The sequence below is a fragment of the Triticum dicoccoides genome, chromosome 5A (genome assembly GCF_002162155.2).
Source record: "Triticum dicoccoides isolate Atlit2015 ecotype Zavitan chromosome 5A, WEW_v2.0, whole genome shotgun sequence".
In the NCBI taxonomy this organism is placed as follows: Eukaryota; Viridiplantae; Streptophyta; class Magnoliopsida; order Poales; family Poaceae; genus Triticum; species Triticum dicoccoides.
The window spans coordinates 73,735,911-73,754,498 of record NC_041388.1 but is presented as its reverse complement, the minus strand read 5'-3'; positions in this window follow the sequence as shown (position 1 = coordinate 73,754,498).

The window sequence follows — 18,588 nt, the reverse complement described above, 5'->3', positions numbered from 1 at the left end:
AATCTGAATCAAACCTATACTTATGGAACTCATAAAATTCTCAAATAAATTTCTGGACCTGAGGAATTTGTCTATTAATCATACGCAAAAATAATTAACTAAATATCACTCTCCAAATAAACATTGCAGCAATTCTCGTGAGCGCTAAAGTTTCTGTTTTTTTACAGCATGATCAACAAGACTCTCCCCAAGTCTTCCCAAAGGTTCTACTTGGCACAAACACTAATTAAAAGCATAAAACCACATATAAACAGAGGCTAGATGAATTATTTATTACTAAACAGGAGCAAAAAGCAAGGAACAAAAATAAAATTGGGTTGCCACCCAACAAGCGCTATCGTTTAACGCCCCTAGCTAGGCACGATGATTTCAATGATGCTCACATGAAGGATAAGAATTGAAACATAAAGAGAGCATCATGAAGAATATAACTAGCACATTTAAGTCTAACCCACTTCCTATGCATAGGGATTTCGTGAGCAAACAACTTATGGGAACAAGAATCAACTTGCATAGGAAGGTAAAACAAGCATAACTTCAAAATTTTAAGCATATAGAGAGGAAACTTGATATTATTGCAATTCCTACAAGCATATGTTCCTCCCTCATAATAATTTTCAGTAGAATAATGAATGAATTCAACAATATAACCAGCACCTAAAGCATTCTTTTCATGATCTACAAGCATAGAAAATTTACTACTCTCCACACAAGCAAAATTCTTCTCGTGAATAATAGTGGGAGCAAACTCAACAAAATAACTATCATGTGATTGAAAATTAAGATCAAGGTGACAAGTTTCATGCTTATCATTATTCTTTAAAGCATACATGTCATCACAATAATCATCATAGATAGGAGGCATGCTTTCATCATAATAAATTTGCTCATCAAAACTTGGGGGACAAAAAATATCATCTTCATCAAACATAGCTTCCCCAAGCTTGTGGCTTTGCATATCATTAGCATCATGGATATTCAAGGAATTCATACTAACAACGTTGCAATCATGCTCATCATTCAAATATTTAGTGCCAAACATTTTATAGATTTCTTCTTCTAGCACTTGAGCACAATTATCCTTTCCATCATACTCACGAAAGATATTAAAAAGGTGAAGCGTATGAGACAAACTCAATTCCATTTTTTTATAGTTTTCTTTTATAAACAAAACTAGTGATAAAACAAGAAATTAAAAGACTCGATTGCAAGATCTAAAGATATACCTTCAAGCACTCACCTCCCCGGCAACGGCGCCAGAAAAGAGCTTGATGTCTACTACACAACCTTCTTCTTGTAGACGTTGTTGAGCCTCCAAGTGCAGAGGTTTGTAGGATAGTAGAAAATTTCCCTCAAGTGGATGACCTAAGGTTTATCAATCCGTAGGAGGCATAGGATGAAGATGGTCTCTCTCAAGCAACCCTGCAACCAAATAACAAAGAGTCTCTTGTGTCCCCAACACACCCAATACAATGGTAATTGTATAGGTGCACTAGTTCGGCGAAGAGATGGTGATACAGGTGCAATATGGATAGTAGGTAAAGGTATTTGTAATCTGAAATTATAAAAATAGCAAGGTAACAAATGATAAAAGTGAGCGTAAACGGTATTGCAATGCGTTGAAACAAGGCCTAGGGTTCATACTTTCGCAAGTGTAAGTTCCCTCAACAATAATATCATAATTGGATCACATAACTATCCCTCAACATGAAACAAAGAGTCACTCCAAAGTCACTAATAGCGGAGAACGAACGAAAAGATTATGGTAGGGTACGAAACCACCTCAAAGTTATTATTTCCAATCAATCCATTGGGCTATTCCTATAAGTGTCACAAACAGCCCTAGAGTTCATACTAGAATAACACCTTAAGACACAAATCAACCAAAACCCTAATGTCACCTAGATACTCCAATGTCACCTCAAGTATCTGTTGGCATGATTATACGATAAGCATCGCACAATCTCAATTCATCTATTCAACCAACAACTAGGACCTCAAAGAGTGCCCCAAAGTTTCTACCGGAGAATCACGACGAAAATGTGTGCCAACCCCTATGCATAGGTTCATGAACCCGCAAGTTGATCACCAAAACATACATCAAGTGGCACATGATATCCCATTGTCACCACAGATATTCACGGCAAGACATACATCAAGTGTTCTCAAATCTTTAAAGACTCAATCCGATAAGATAACTTCAAAGGGTAAACTCAATTCATTACAAGAGAGAAGAGGGGGAGGAGAAACATAAGATCCAACTATAATAGCAAAGCTCGCGATACATCAAGATCGTATCATCTCAAGAACACGAGAGAGAGAGAGAGAGAGATCAAACACATAGCTACTGGTACATACCCTCAGCCCCGAGGGAGAACTACTCCCTCCTCGTCATGGAGAGCACCGGGATGATGAAGATGGCCACTGGAGAAGGATTGCCCCCTCCGGCAGGGTGCCGGAACGGGTCTAGATTGGTTTTTGGTGGCTACGGAGGCTTCTGGCGGTGGAACTCCCAATCTATCTTTCGTTCTGGAAGTTTTAGGTCACGTAGGTATATATGGGTGAAGGAGGTACGTCAGGGGAGCCACGAGGTTCCCACGCTCATGAGCACCTCCTTCCTTCCTTGACGTGGGGTCCAAGTCCATCGGGTGTGTTTCCTTCCAAAAATAACTTCTCCAGTTGATTTCATTCCGTTTCGACTCCGTCTGATATTCCTTTTCTTCAAAACACTGAAATAGGCATAAAACAGCAAATCTGGGCTGGGCCTCCGGTTAATAGGTTAGTCCCAAAATAATATAGAAGTGGATAATAAAGCCCAATATTGCCCAAAACAGTAGATAATATAGCATGGAGCGATAAAAAATTATAGATACGTTGGAGACGTATTAGTGGCTCGTAGCACGAGGAGAAAATTTTACTACTCCCTCCATTTACTCCTCGTCCCTACTACGTACTTTGGTTAGTACTCCCTCAATTTACTCATACAAGGCCAGTATAAAAAAAATACATTTTGCATCTATACAAGGCCACAAATAATAATCGAGATAAAAGTTACTACTCCCTCCTTTCCAGTTTATGGCTCAATTTCAAAATCTCTCCAACCCAGGTAGACGGTGAGTGGTCGAATTAATTTCGTATTTCGCACAAGTAATTAGTACGCTCATTTTTCCCAAGAAGTTATGTTTACTGAGGCATTAAGTAGAACGAATGCATGAATGACCACTAAATTTCCATGAACTTGTACATGCATTGGCTAGTTTCCTCTTGACACAGCTTGCGTCGGGTGATCTAACGCACCTCGAAATCCAACATGTAATGGTACTACTACTAGTATAGTAGAATTGAGACTTATCAAACGGAAAAACGAATGTTTTTTAGATGAGCCCTATAAACCCTAGTGGGTACGTACTCCGTAAAAACAGATTTTTCCAAAACTAAGTCGCTCCCTTTCATGAATTCTGTAGTATACTCCTCCGTCGATGCTCCCTTTCATGAATTCTGTACTTCCTGTCGCCGACATGTGGGACATATAGCAACCGGGTCGACGTGTCAAGCACCAAATAACAGTGCAGAACAGCAGGGGGGACGCACCCCACTCGTACCGGCCCAGTAGTAGTAATGAGCAATGAGACGTCAAATCACAATGCCACACTTTCCCAGATGGACAAAGACACCATTATTTCACACTTCGGTTCGCCATCATCTCAAAACACGTACTAGTATTGCTTCTGCCTCAAGAGGGACATGCGCATCGCCTTGGTACATCATGACACATGGGACCGCATGACAGGCCATGCTCCCCCGCCGATCGCTCGGTAAAATCACCTCATTTTTACTATACTTCCTCCATATCGGTTTACTACATGGCATGCACGTCGTTCTAGGTTGAGAATTTAACTGGCTATATATGTGATGAACAGTACTCTAGCCTTTTAAAAATGTATACTTTTGTACAGTAGTACTATTGATGGATTGCGCCATGGAGCAAAAATTGAAATTAAAAAAAAGGTGGTACATATAGAGAGCGCTCGTCGCCAAATTATGCATATAGTACTATTAAAAAGGCTAGTCACAATAATGGTGTCCAGCACAACCCACCCCTCAAATAAAACTAAGAGGGTGCTTGGATACGTTTTAGTCCCATGACTAAAAGTAGTGGGACTAAAACATGCTAGCCTCACCATGCTTGGATCCAAATACTAAAAAGGCTAAAATCAAGTTAATGAGCATTTATTATCCTCCAAACCCTCCAATCCAGAACTCGCCTGTGTTAAAGGAGAGGAGCTAAATGAGTAGAGAGAGGACTAATCCACATTTTAGTAGGGGTACCCCTGACTAAAAAAATTTAGTCTCAAGACTAGTTTTAGCCACTCTTTAGTCAGGGGTGCTTGGAACTTTAGCCTCTTAAAGAGACTATTTTTAGTCAGACTAAAATAAGTCCCTTGGATCCAAGCACCCTCTAAGCATCCTGGAATTCTTTGACAAAACTAAGCACCCTGAAATTCTTTGACAACTAAACTGCTGGCTATATGATGTTGGCCATATATATTGTACGTATATAATGTGAAGAAACGAGTGGTAGTACTATACCAACTAAAAGATGAAATGTAAGAAATACTAGTATGTACGTACTGAAGAGTTAAAGTAACGAGAAGAAACATAGCATAGTTCTGCTGGGGGCTCAGCACAACACACCCCTCAAATTAAATTAAGCACACCTGAAATTAAACTTTGCAACTATTCCGGTAGACACTGCATTAGAACCACCATGACCAATGACACTGCCACCTTACTCGGAGTCCTCATCCATGTCCTCGACTTCGTCCTTGTCCCTCTTCCTCTTGGCTGATACTTCTTTGCTTGAACCGCACACTTGGTTGTTGCTCTTCATCCAACCCTTGTAGATATTGAAGCAAAGGTAGCCATCCATTCCAGCGTAGTGGATGTGGTCTATATCTAGTACATTCCGCTACCATGCATGATGATGAAATATGTAATGAGGTTTCTCCAATTTACCATACGAAGGATGAACCATGGCTCTTGCCAGGGTTAGCATTGAAGGCTCACGAGAGGACACCAGCCGATTCTTCTGGAGGTCAAAGTTGTTGCCTACAACGAGGCCTATCCGATGCAGGACTTCTTTGTCGTTACCAAAGTCTACAGTAACGAATTTCACTATTTTGTCCTTGAGGAAGTTCTTAAAATCCTCGCACTCAACGTCGGCATGGCATATGTGGTAGACCAAGCAAACTTTATGTACGCAAACCTGGATCACAGCAGGCTTCTTCGTCTCTTCATCCTTTAGATCCTTCTCTCGTCCCAGGACTGTGGTGTACTCAACACCTAGCCCAGCGACCCACTCATCATCTGGGCTTTCGAACATGCGGCTGAAGCGAGAAAGGCATCCTTTCACCGTCGCGGAAGAACGGGTGTAGATGATGTCGAACTCATCGCTGGTGATGGTTCTAACCTTGTACTCACCGCCGATCATGGAGATTTGGGACGCCATGGATTTGGGAGGAGGGTTAGGATTAGTGGAACTGTCGTAATGTGAATGGACGGGACGACTAGGAGTGAACCGCCGTAGTATTGAAGGATGTGCGGGGACGAGTAGGAGCGAACTGCCAGCGTGCGAACGGCAGGGTAGTGGCTTTCCATTCTCCCATGATACGGGCTTCCGAGAGCCCTTGGATCTGAGATCGAACGGTTGCATGGCGTGATTCTAGACCTATGGGTGAATATCCTATCCTGGAGGGTTATTCTGCAAATTTTCAGCAACTTAGCATGCGACCGTTTGATCTCAGATCCAAGGGCTGCCAGCAGCCCGTATCATGGTCGCGCCTACCACGACCGTCGCGTCGCTCGCGCGGTCGCGCCCTTGGAGATTTAACACGGTGTGTTAGGCTATCTGATGTTGGCATGTCATACATAGTCATCACTTAGTCACTCATACTACAACAAGGTTGGCTATAAGTGTATTTTTTTTACTCCTCTCTATCTCTTTCCTCGTACTCAAGGAAGAAACGGTGCTAAGCGCGTGTATTTATTGCATTTGCCAAGGAGTGACCTCTTCCAATGAAATGGTGTTGCTAAGTTTGCTTCATTTAATTAGCTATAGACTCAAAATTGTCTTTTCACCTAGGTACACGTGCTTAGCACCGTTTCTTCCTTGGGTCACCAAACTAGTCTCTCTCTCTTCTTGATTAACTTGCCACATCAGACTTTATGTCTATGTGGCAAGCTTAAGCACCTGTAGGAGCAAGTAAAAGTAAGTACAATAGTGCGCTTTACATGGCATTTTTGCATATGTGGAGGAAAGAGAGGCAAGGAAAAAGTGGAGAAGTGGGCTCTCATGCAAGAGCCAGCCTCTACTACATGGTGGAGCATTGGGAGAGGCACCTATATGGAGGTGGTCAGGAATCTGGGAGACTCACACCGGTCGTAGCGCCGCAGTTAAAATGATAATGGCAAGTCAAATCACGGGGCCCCACCTGTCCAGTAGTAACTCGCTGTCAAATCACACAGCCCTACATTTGCAGTAGCCTACTCCCTCGTCTTCTCGCGTCTCTGTTGAACCGACTAGGCGGAACTGCCCCGCCACCTATCGCGCAGGAAAAGCCCCGCCCTCGACTTTTAAATACAACTACATCCGCTTAAGAATCCAATGATATACTTTTTATGATATAGTAACTCATATTTAGTTAGTCAAATGGATGACCTAGAACTACGTGCAGGCCCTATAAACTGAGACGCCTAAAAATAAAAAAAACCGAGACGGAGAGGGTAGTTCAGCACGTATATTTTTAGATCAATATAGTCGGGATTCACCAAGGAGCAAAACCAAGTGGTAGGCTGCTCCTGTCGTGTTGGCATAGCAACTCAAGCAGGGTCAGTCCGCACACGAAATGGCGACACACTTAGAAGGACCCCTTTGGCCGACATGTGGCTCATCCACCGTCTTGTTCCATGTGTGATGCACCAAATTACAGTTTGGAGCAGCGGATGGAATTGGAGGCACCCCGGTCGTAGCGCCGCAATAGTAGAAAATGAGCAACGAGGGGTCAAATCACAAAGCCCCACCTTTCCCGAATTAAGCTGGATGAATGAAGCAACCATCATTTCACTCTAGGGCGCAAGAGCATAAAGAAAAGAGAAAACAATGATGCGTGCGGCAGCTACCTAGGGCACCCTAGGGTAGGGGTCTCCACTACAGATCCTTTTTTTAAAGCGCCTCCACTACAAATCGGCTTCTCCCTCGTCCTCTTGAAGAAAACCGATGATGAGTGTGGCGGTAGGGTTTGTAGGAGTACTACGGCGTGTGGGGCCACATCGTAGTAAACGGGTTCGAGCCGACACCTTAAATATGTGTGGGCCGCTTGGTTTTACGGGAACGAGGCAGCATTTTGGGTTCGGGGACCAGTGGATATATTAGTACGGACAAAAAAATTGTGGACGTAGGTTCGACCGAAAGGCAATGATGCATGGGCCCTGCATTTTGATATACCCGGGGCCGCGTGAAATTTGCTACTCTACTCAAAACTAGTAAGGTACACATGTATTGAACGCATGAGATTTCTAAACCAAATTATGAATAAATACACACTATAGGATGTAAAGCTTTGAGTCATATATGCATGATGTAGATGTTCCTTTAGTTATTATAGTTCATCTCATTCAAAATCAATAAGTTTTATAAAAATGTTAAGATTCATGGGGTTGTGCATTGTACTCCCTCCGTTCCAAAATAGATGACCCAACTTTGCACTAACTTTGTACAAAGTTAGTGCAAAGTTGGGTCATCTATTTTGGAACGGAGGGAGTAAATCATAAAGTAAAAAAAATGGCAATTCATTTAGAAAAAATAATCAATTATGATACAGAAGATTCTAGAACAAAGGAGAAGTGCTTGTGTTTTGAGGTTTGTGCATTATGCTTAAGTTCAACCATGGAGTCTTCTAAATTGTACATGTGGCAGATCTGGTGGAATGTTGATGATATCCAATGGCCAGTAGTGCTCGGATTTGCCTATCTCTACACTGTCGGGTTAGCTTCATCCAGCGACCATCTTTCAAAGTTATTAGCACACTATATAGTTCTTGTGCCATAGTTGCATGTTTTGGAAAAGCTACTAGTGGGTTGTACTATCTATTTAGGAATAGAATATGTATACATGGAAGTTGTAGGGAAAGAGATGACATGGAGCATCTCAATTCCTATGAGTAGGGATTGGAAAAGAGATGTCATTTGGTTCACATCATAGGAACTTTTCTATTGAATATAGAGATGACATGTTTCTTAATTCCTATGAGGAGGGATTAGAAAAGAGATGTAATTTGGTTCATATCATATGAACTTTTCTATTGAATATACGCTAATGTTTATTTTCCTTTGAAATTAAGGGAGTATAGGAATCCATTCATATGAACCAAGTGGCTCTAAAGCTATAGAAATGATATCATGTTTATTTCCTTTGAAATGTGGAGTATATCAATCTATTCCTATGAACCAATTGGCTCTAAAGGAAAAAATCCTATAAAAATCATATCATATAGAGTTCCTATGATATTCCTCGACACTAAAGGATGCTTGAAATTGCTGTGGGTGATACGACGGTCTTTCTTTGTAGACTCCTCACCCAACTTTATAGTTACCTCTCGAAGATGAATGAAATGATATATACATGGTATTCTACATGTGCAATTTGGTACACGAAAACTCGGTAAAAGTTTGCGAGGTTCGAATTTTCAATAAAGCTATATGCACTGTATTTCGGAACGGAGGGAGCATACGGCAGTTGCTAACACTCACTTGGAAGATTTGTGTGTAGGAGGAGTGGCTGTTCTGTTAAATGACATGGCAAAACTGACACTGTCGGATGCCGATCTAACGGTCCTTACGGCGTTCATCAGGAAAAGGCTTGTGGCGAACGTTTGTCGGATAATGATTTACGGACACATGCATTGCATTGATACGTTCCCCCCTCTCTCTCTCACGCACACGCACCCTCACGAGTCACGACTCTCCCGAGTCCTCTCGCAGACTCGCACGTCGCACCCACCGTCTATCTGCAGGTAGACGTCACGCACATATGTGCTCTTCACACCCTACCCTCGGAACTTCTAAAAAACAAAAGACGGCGCACACATTTTATTTTATCTCACACGTCACACACTTGTACTATTACTCTTGCGGCGTACGTTCTTTGGGCATAGTATATTGTACTCTCACGAAGAGAAGCGGTGCACGCACGCACTAGTTCTCTCACACCCACTCGCGGGTACACGTAGGAGTGCATTTTTTTGAAGCTGCTACAACAAAATCACTCCATTATATATAAAAATAGGAGCCTTAGTGCTTGCTTTACTAGGGTTCCCCTCGTTCACTCTCTCATGCTCTCCAGATCTAAGCAACACATAGGTGGCAACACTCTCTCTCAGCTCACGGCTGGTCACAAATCCGGCCGGACAACCTCGACCGGGGCAGGGGTGTAGGTGCATCGTTCACGCTGTCGTCGGCGGCGAGGGAGGAGACCAACGGCTGCCCGTGCATCCCGATCGGCGGCCCTGCCATTCTCTCCGAGAGAGCGCCGGCTTGGGAGGGCCTCCGACCCATTCTTCCTCCCTGTGGTATTGTGGCCAAGATGTGGCCTCCCGACGCTGTCTTTGCGACATGCCGACGACCCTCAGGTATATATTCGTTCGAAACCTACCTTGCTCTACTGCCCTAGCTCCCTTCGTGTGGATCCTTTTCTACTTTCGTCTGCTGTTCCAAAGCCACCTAGACTTCTACTAAGGCACGTGCTTTGCACGTATGTTCTGTATGATAGATACTCATATACCTTCTTTTTAGAGAGAGAAATGGGTACTTGTATCTTGAGTAGATATCATAGTGTGTTTGTTTGCATGATCTAAGGACTATTCTGAAATAAGAAGCAAATCACTTGCACAAATCAAACTGGGTTCCAAGTAAGAATTTGATTACAAGATAAAAGTTGTAGTTTTATTATATGTTGTTTCCTGGGTTCCACTAATGTATAGTTGCAGAGTTGTTTGACGGTTTACATGCATGTTTATTGACTATTTTGTGCAACTAAATAAGTCATTTAGGTCTGACAGACACTCATGTCCTGTATTAGCTTGAGGTATAGCTTATGTATGGCTGAAATAAAATATTACACTTTTTCTACGAATAATAAAAATATTACATTTCTCGATGAAGCAGAATAAAACTTTAGCTAGCATCAGCCATGCAATGTTGTGTTATGTGAACAGTGTAAACTTTGCAGTATAGCAGCATCTAAAAAATCCATTTTCACAGTAATCTAAAAAAATAAGTTAGTAGTAGAGTGTTCATTTCCCAGGTGACAGCGGGGAACCAAAATGTGCTAGCTATTTGCCAACTTGTCGTACTTGCATGTGAGGAGGTGGCAGCAGTTTCTAGACATTTCTCAACTTCAGTAGGTGCAATCCAGCTTCAATGGGGACTTCTTTATTTGTTTACTTGGATAGCAGAGTCGGCCATGTGCACAAGGAGCAGGAGGGAATCCGGCAGCTCTTAGCCGTCAGATCATGTCATCCTTTGTTTGATGGATGGCAGTGATATGCATGATAGGGGAAATGAACGGTGGATTTTGAGCCAATGCTTGTTTGGGCGGGAGAACCGAAGATGAAGTGGTAAATCCAATTTCAAAACTGCTGCATTATAGTAGTAAGTAGATTAGGAGTAAAGCTATTTCATACAGTCGACTCAAAGCATTGGTTCAAATAGGGAAGAAAGTGGGAAAGCTGTAGCATGAAACTAGGACTTGGTTCTAAGAGGAAACGGGGGAAAGTAGTAATATCTGTCACTGTTTAAATAACCATATATCTTATTTGCGCAAACAGGGATGTATGTCTCCATATTGTTTCGGGATGTCTGTCTCTGTATCGTTTCTACTCCGCGCAATCAAAAGCACACACTCAGTAGTAAAATTGTGCAAAATGAGATGGCTATCCCTCGCTGTCGTCGTCTAACCTCCCATCTTCAAGGTATCCCTACATTGGTAGTAACTAAGGTAGAATGACCAACGCAATCTAAAAGAAGCTGATTCATACATTTTACTTCCTAATTGCAGTGCAGGGATGAGCCAAAACAACTGCATCCTAGTCCAGAATGCACTTTCTACCAGTTCATCCATGGACCAAGGACTAGCTGGCATGGCTGCACGGCGGTTTTTTGGACAGATGCACAGACAAGAGGCATTGTGGTCTGCTTATTTCTGCAAATAGCGGTGCTTAAATTTAGTGGAATGCACAAGCATTTCAGCTGGTCAGTACACTGCATGGTTCAGTTCAGCATTCCAGCTGATACCACAATTATAATTGGTTATTCCGGAATGAGAGAACCTAACCCTGACTGGTGGCAACAAGAAAAAACCAGAGTGAACTCCAGGAAATTTAAGCCTGCCGGGAGGCCCTTTGCTCAGAGAGAAGCCTTGCTTGTTTTTTCCTGATTTATAAACCTTCTCACAACTTTGTCTTTTGTTGTGAACTAGTATATGTTTGTTATGTTCTATGAATCATTGAGATGTATAAAATTGCTTAACTTATGTTTTTCAAGTTTTTTATGAAGATGAGTTTAATGTGAGTGTTCCACATGAGCGCTGGACTAGCGTGTGAATGTTTGGAATTTATTACACTGTGGCCTCAATTAACTGCATGAACCACTGTAACAAGATACATAGTTGCTTATCTGTCAGACAGCAGATTGTTGATTGTTAGCTGGTCGATAGCCTAGTGTTGAAGCGAGCTGAGCCAATGTGCCATGTTTTGCATAACTACTTACAAGTGGGGTAGCACCAACAGTGTTTACAAGTACTTATGTATACGTCGGCGCACGGTTCTCGAACGATTGCTCTATTTCATCAAAACACACACTACTCATATGATAAACCGTGACAACTTATGTCTTACCATGGCATATTCATGAAAAAACTAGTGAGGACGCATCTGTTTCGGCAACAATTACAATGGTTCTCACATGATTCACGGGCACACAAAAGTAGTAGCAGTTCCCATAGACGGATTCAAACAGAGTACTAGCCCAAGAGGGGTCGATAACAGGCAAGGTTTGGATAATTAGACACAATCCAAACTACTATTAAACACTAGCCGGGGCAACTATTTCATGCCTCGATCTAATTTGGGCTAGACACAAGACGGACCTTGCCATGAACATCATCGAGGACGTCCCGCAGCAGCTCAATCCTGTGAACCTTCATGAAGACAACCTTGTGGCCTTGCCACTGATAAACTTGTTCGTGGAGGCATGCCACGTCATCTTCCTGCGTAAGCTTGACAAGAACAGTATTCCACACAAACGAAGGAGTAGCTTTTAACTTCTTGTGCTTTAGTACACCCTGGACAACACGCCTGACAACAGTGAGGCTGGAATACAACTCTTCATTGGTATAACCGCAAATGGCTTCCAGGATCCAACAGCCTAAGAACTCTGTTTTCCCAGTGCGTATATTCAGGTCGTCTGCCTCATAGCGAGTGACATGTACAACCACACAATCCTTGTCTGCATCAGGGCTCTAATTGAAACAGAAACAAATTCTGAATTACTTTTCAGTATAAGAAACACAAGTTATTTAAACCACTACGTATACCATGGCATCGAAGCTAATAAAATTTTGCATTATTAATCGCCACATACTTCCTTTTCTAAAAAAATCACCACATACTTAGATGAAAAACCACAATCGAGATCGGCAAAGAAGGAAATCACCTTGGGTAGCTCAGCGGGGGGGACACATCCTCGAAGGGGGAAAACTGCTCCTGCAGTGCCACGGGGGCTGTAACCTCAAACGGGGCGTTGACCATCTCGGTATCTGGGGTCACCTCAGTGGTTGCCTCCATCTTCTTGGAGCTCTCTGTCTCGTGGGGATCAGCCTCCCGCGTCTGCTCCAATATCGTCAGATCTTTGCCTCGTTCTCCTTGGTCCATCATGAAACTGACGAATACTAGGAGTCCACTGAAAGGAAAACACAATCGCAATGACAATGAAACAAAAAAGAGAGTGAGGATCGGTTACTGCTTTGCAAAAGTTCTTTTTTTTCTCTGAATGAAAATATACCAACATCACGGATCCGCTTACCTTCCCTTCGTTCGGAGAGAAGAACAGTGGCAGATGCAAGTGTTGCCTTTCTTGAAGACGGTGAGGGAGAAGGGGATTCAGCGAAGAGTGAAATGATGGTTGCTTCGTCCGTCAAACTTAGATTGCGGGGAGGTGGGGTTTTGTGATACGATGGCTCGTTACTGCCGTGCTATGACCGGGGTGACTCTCCGCCTGCATACTGCCTTCTAATTTGGTGGATGGCATTTGGGCCCGCGCGTTGCATGGCCCACATGTCGGTGAACAAAAGTATAACGGCATTCAGTAGAGGGAGACGTTTCAATGACCTAGGAGGAGCCATAAGAGGTAGAGTGTCTCCACTGTACTAGTAGTAATTGTTTTTCTGGGTAGCTGTAGAGTGTCTCCACTTTACTAGTAGTAATTGTTTCTCGGGTCCCAAGACAAAACAGCCCATCCACACTAGTAAATAGTAAAATCAATTCGAAAACCTGGGTGCTCTTCTTCCTCCTCGCTCCCACCCACCTCACGTCAGCTCGCTCCACTCGTAACCCCAAATTCCTCACCTCACTCCTACAGAAAATCCCAGCTCCCCGTCTTCCTCACTCCTACAGAAAACCCCCAGCTCCCCTTCTTCTTCGCTCGCACTACAACTAGGCTCGTCATTCGTTGCTCTACTCAAATCCGTGAGCGCGACGCGACACCCTCGAGGAAAATGGAGTCGACTGACCCCAGCGCCAAGAAGATGAGGCTCCTGCCAGCGGCAATGCATGTTGTAGATCCCGCACCCGACAGCGTGGGGAGAAGCGGCGACCCCGCCCCCACCGGATCCCAGGAACCCGCAGAATCTCGGGTGGACCGCATCAGCGATCTCCCGGACGCCATCCTTGGGGAGATCATCTAGCTTCTCCCCACCAAGGATTGCTGCCGCACCCAAGTCCTCTCAATTCGGTGGCACCCTCTATGGCACGCCGTCCCCTTAATCTCGACTGTCATCAGCTATCTCTCTTCAATGATTTTGAAATCCATAGAGCCATCATCTCCTCCCACCAGGGCTCCGTTCAAAGCCTCTGCATCCCGTCATGCTACCTGAGCAAGCATACCATGCCCTGCACAGTGGACGCCTGGCTGGAATCCCCTAAATTCACAGAACTACACCTGCTTGAGTTCTACTATTCCCCTGGAAATCAAATACCACATACCGAACGCCATGAACTTGTGCCCTCAGCACCAATGTCCATCTCGGGGTTTTCGTCCTCTCTCCACACTGCCACCTTTGTGCAGTGCTACCTACCAGACAATCTGGTACTAAACCTTCGACTCCCATTTCTCAAGAAACTTTCACTTGTGCGGGTTCGTATATGGGAGGCCTTATTGCACAACATCATCCACTCCAGTTGCCCTGCGCTGGAGTGCTTGGTGCTTGTTTTCACAGTTATAATCGGTTATCTCCAAATAAAGTCGCCTAACCTTGTAAGAATTGGAATTTCTTTTAACGGAAGGCAGCTCATCATCCAAGATGCCCCTTCACTTCAAAGGTTGATCCTTGATTCTAGTTATTCACCGTTGCAAATAACCGTCCTCTCTGCGCCTAAACTGGAGACCTTGGGTGTAATACATGATCTCTGTGCTCATTTCAATATGGTGTTTGGCTCCACAGTTCTTCAGGTACTTTATATTATCATCTACACTTGTAACCATAAGCTGCATTTTAAATTTCTACGCATAATTTATATATCATCTTGGAGTGCACATTTTGTACTAATATTATGTTCTATGATCAATGAAGAGTTTCTCCATGGATGGCCTATCAATGGTGCTGGATTCTGTCAAGATCTTATATATCCAAATGAATAGTTTTGATCTGAACAATATTATTGGCTTGCTGCAATGCTTTCCATGTCTGGAGAAGTTGTATATAAAGGTGATAATTTCACGCACATTGGAAGCCCGCATATAGTGTACTAGAATTAACCATTCAGTTGTTGCTCTTTCGACACTCTTCTTTTAGACCTTAACTGTTTTCAATCTTCATGTCTATTTAGGCAACAGGAATGGGTAAGAAAGTTATAACCAATCGGTGGATTCGTAAGCATCGGGATTTTCTCACTTCTCATGAGATTCGATTGAAGACAATAACGCTAGAACGATATGTAGCCAACCGTGCAAACACAAGATTTGTCACATTCTTCCTGCTGAATGCGAGGTTACTATTGTCCATCAGGATTAAGTTTATCAGCAGCATGGTTTTGATGGATGGGTATGTCGAAGAGCAAAAAAAGGAGTTTCAGGTGGGGAAAAGAGCTTCTGAACGTGTTGGGCTTCTATTTACAACATATTGTGGTCATAATCCGGTAAATTTTACGACCTAGGATGTTCATTCTATGGACCTGACCGATCCATTTGACTGTGACTGTCGAAAACAGTGCTGGAGTAAGATGTCGTTGCCCTTTTCAATTTGTTTTTTTGTAAGCCTGATGAACAATTAACCCTCGTGCTTTTGTACAGTTTGTAAGCTAGAGTTAGATGTTCCTGCCCTTTTCAACTCGGCTGTGACTGTCATATTTTCTTTGAAACAAGGCAAATGGCTTGCCATTCGTTTAATTTAGAGTGAAATATTGTAACAAATCCAAACCAAGGGAAATAACATCACTCTTGTCGGCTGCTTGAGCTCACTGTGCATTACAGAAGCCAAGTGATTAGCCCCCACCAGCATCCACAAACTTATTTCGAACTAGCACATCAAATGGGCTATAAATTTTCATAGGAAAGGCTGCATGACCGTGACAGATTTGGATTTTGACATTTGGGACCCGCGAGGAAATAGCCTATCCAAGGTGGTGTCGACTTACTAGCCAGTCAACAAACAATTATGCCTACCAGCCATTGGATTGACATCCAACATCTGTCGTGTATCTTCTATCCCTTGTCTTCTTCTTCCTCCAAACGCCCAAACCAAACCACCCCGTCGGCTCCGCCTGCTCCCGCCTCCCATGGCTGGTTGCGCCTCCGCCGCCTTGCTGTACGTACCCTCCAACGTTGGCCAGTCCCTCCCTCTATTCCCCCACACATCCTGTTATTCTCCGGCGACGTCAGCCCCAACACGCACCCACGCCCGAACCAGTCAACCCTCGTACTCCCCTCCGCCTGCGACTGGACCGGTGCATCTTCAATGGCTCCTGTTCGTTTCGTCCGAGGCCTCGCCGTCGTCCTCCGCCTTGCGGCCTTGGTTCACTCGCCGTGCGCAGTGCGCCTCCCTCTTGCGTTGTCAACGTAGTCAACAACCGAGAGGAACAAGGAGATGACTATACATGGAGAGGATGACAGTAGGGACCCACCAGCGTCATGGCAGTACGCAAGCAAGTGCCTCTATAGTACAAGCCCAAAAATATGGTTCCTCCTAATGGTTGGACATCTGGGGCTCACGCCATTGTCAACGTAGTCAATAAACGAGAGAATTACACTATGAGCGGCAGACACCAGGGACCCAGCAAGTTGCGCAGTTTTTTTAAGAACAAGCAGTTGTTATTTATACTAGTTTTAGCGACGGGTCAGGGTAACAACGGGGTTGTGCGGGGGCTGTGGCCCGTCTAGCCAGGGTTTTATTTATGTTTACCACATCATGAGCCCAGTTGTGTTTTTTTCTTGCTGAAAATGGCTAGCCCAGTTCTATTTTTTTTAAGAAATGCCCAAACAAGGCCTACTTGCTTTATTGGCCCTGCTGGGCTGCAAATCTTTCAAGACGAGGAGAGTTTCATTCGGTTTGCCCAGAAATGGGATGTACATTTTTAAAACACATCAAACCAGGAATTAGTTTCAATTTTTTTTCATTACAAGATCTTAAATTCCATTGATTTTTATGCATGGACAATTATTTGGATTTTATATTTATATAAATTATTTTTCAAAATAGTTTGAATGTGAATCGATATTTCTGGATTAAAAACAGTTGACCGCACCGAAATATGCAAAATTTCGTATACTTTTTAACCGTGGCCACAATATGGGGTGTGATGCTAAAAAAAGAAGATGGGCTCCAAAAAAATTCTTAAGAATTAGCAAATGGGTTGTACATTATTAGAAATAATGGCAGATGGGTTGTATGTTGTTTTCCACAGATTTGAGGCTGACTTGTGCGCCTACTACAGGTTGACGCGTATGCTTTCATAAAAAAAAGGTTGACGCACATGCAACGCCCTATCAACTTAGTCAACACACGAGAGCAGTGATTGTTGGATGTCCATCCAATGGCTGTCGTGCTTCTTCAATCTCTGCTCTTCATGCTCAAGCCACTCAAACAAGCACTGGCGGGACTGCCTGCTCCCTCCTCCCGCGGCCGGCTATGCTACCTCGCAGGCCTCATGGCCCCACCGTACTCCCATCGCTGGCCTAGCCATCCCTCTACTCACCCACACATGCTGTTATTCTCCGGCGACGGCAGGCGAACCAGTAAACCCTCGTACTCCTCCGTGTGGGAAACAACTGCCGAGTATTCCCTGGCTCTGTGTCGTTCCCTTCCTAGGCCTCGCCGTCGTCCACCGCCCTGGTGCTCTCGGCGCGGCCTGGTCAACGTGGTCAATGAACGACATCCATCGGAAGTGGATTGTACATGGAGAGGCTGACAGCTGGGTCCACGGCCGCACGCAAGGAAATGCCTCCTTATTACGCGCAAAATAATGATTCCTCCACCTGACAGCTAGGACCCACAGGAAGGGCCTCTGCATTTCGCGAAAAAAACGTTCCCCCCGCTGACAGGTCGGACCCACCAGCTATATCTTCGCACGCAAGGAAGTGCCTCCTTATTATGCCCAAAAAAATGAATACCCCCCTTCTAGCTGGGACCCACCATATTGTTGGGCTGACTTGCGGGCCTACTAAGTTGACAGGGACGGAGAGCTTTGTCAACTTAGTCAATACTCCAGTGACTGTATGATGTCCATCCAACGGCCATAGTGCTTCTTCAACCTCTGGTCTTCTTGCTCCAGCCGCCCAAAGCAGCGCCGGTCGTGTCGCCTGCTCCTACCTCCCGTGGTCGGCTGTGCTACCGCGGAGGCCTCACCGCCCCCATACTACTGCCACCACTGGCCAGGCCATCCCTCCACTCATCCACATCCCCTGTTATTCTGCGGCGACGACAGCCTCACACCGCAGCCGAACCAGTGAACGCTCGTACTCCTCTCCGCGTGGGCATCCACTGCCGCGTCTTGCATGGCTCCGCGTCGTCCCCTTCCTAGGCCTCACCGTCATCCACCGCCGTGGTGCTCTCGGCGCGGCGTGGTCAATGTGGTCAACGATTGACTTCCATCAGAAGAGTACTGTACATGGAGAGGCTGACAGCTGGGTCCACGGCAGCCGCAAGGAAGTGCCTCCTTATTACGCGGAAAATAATTATTCCTCCACCTGACAGCGGGGACCCACCGGACGGGCCACCAGTATTTTGCGAAAAAATCATTTCCCCCTGACTGCTGGGACCCA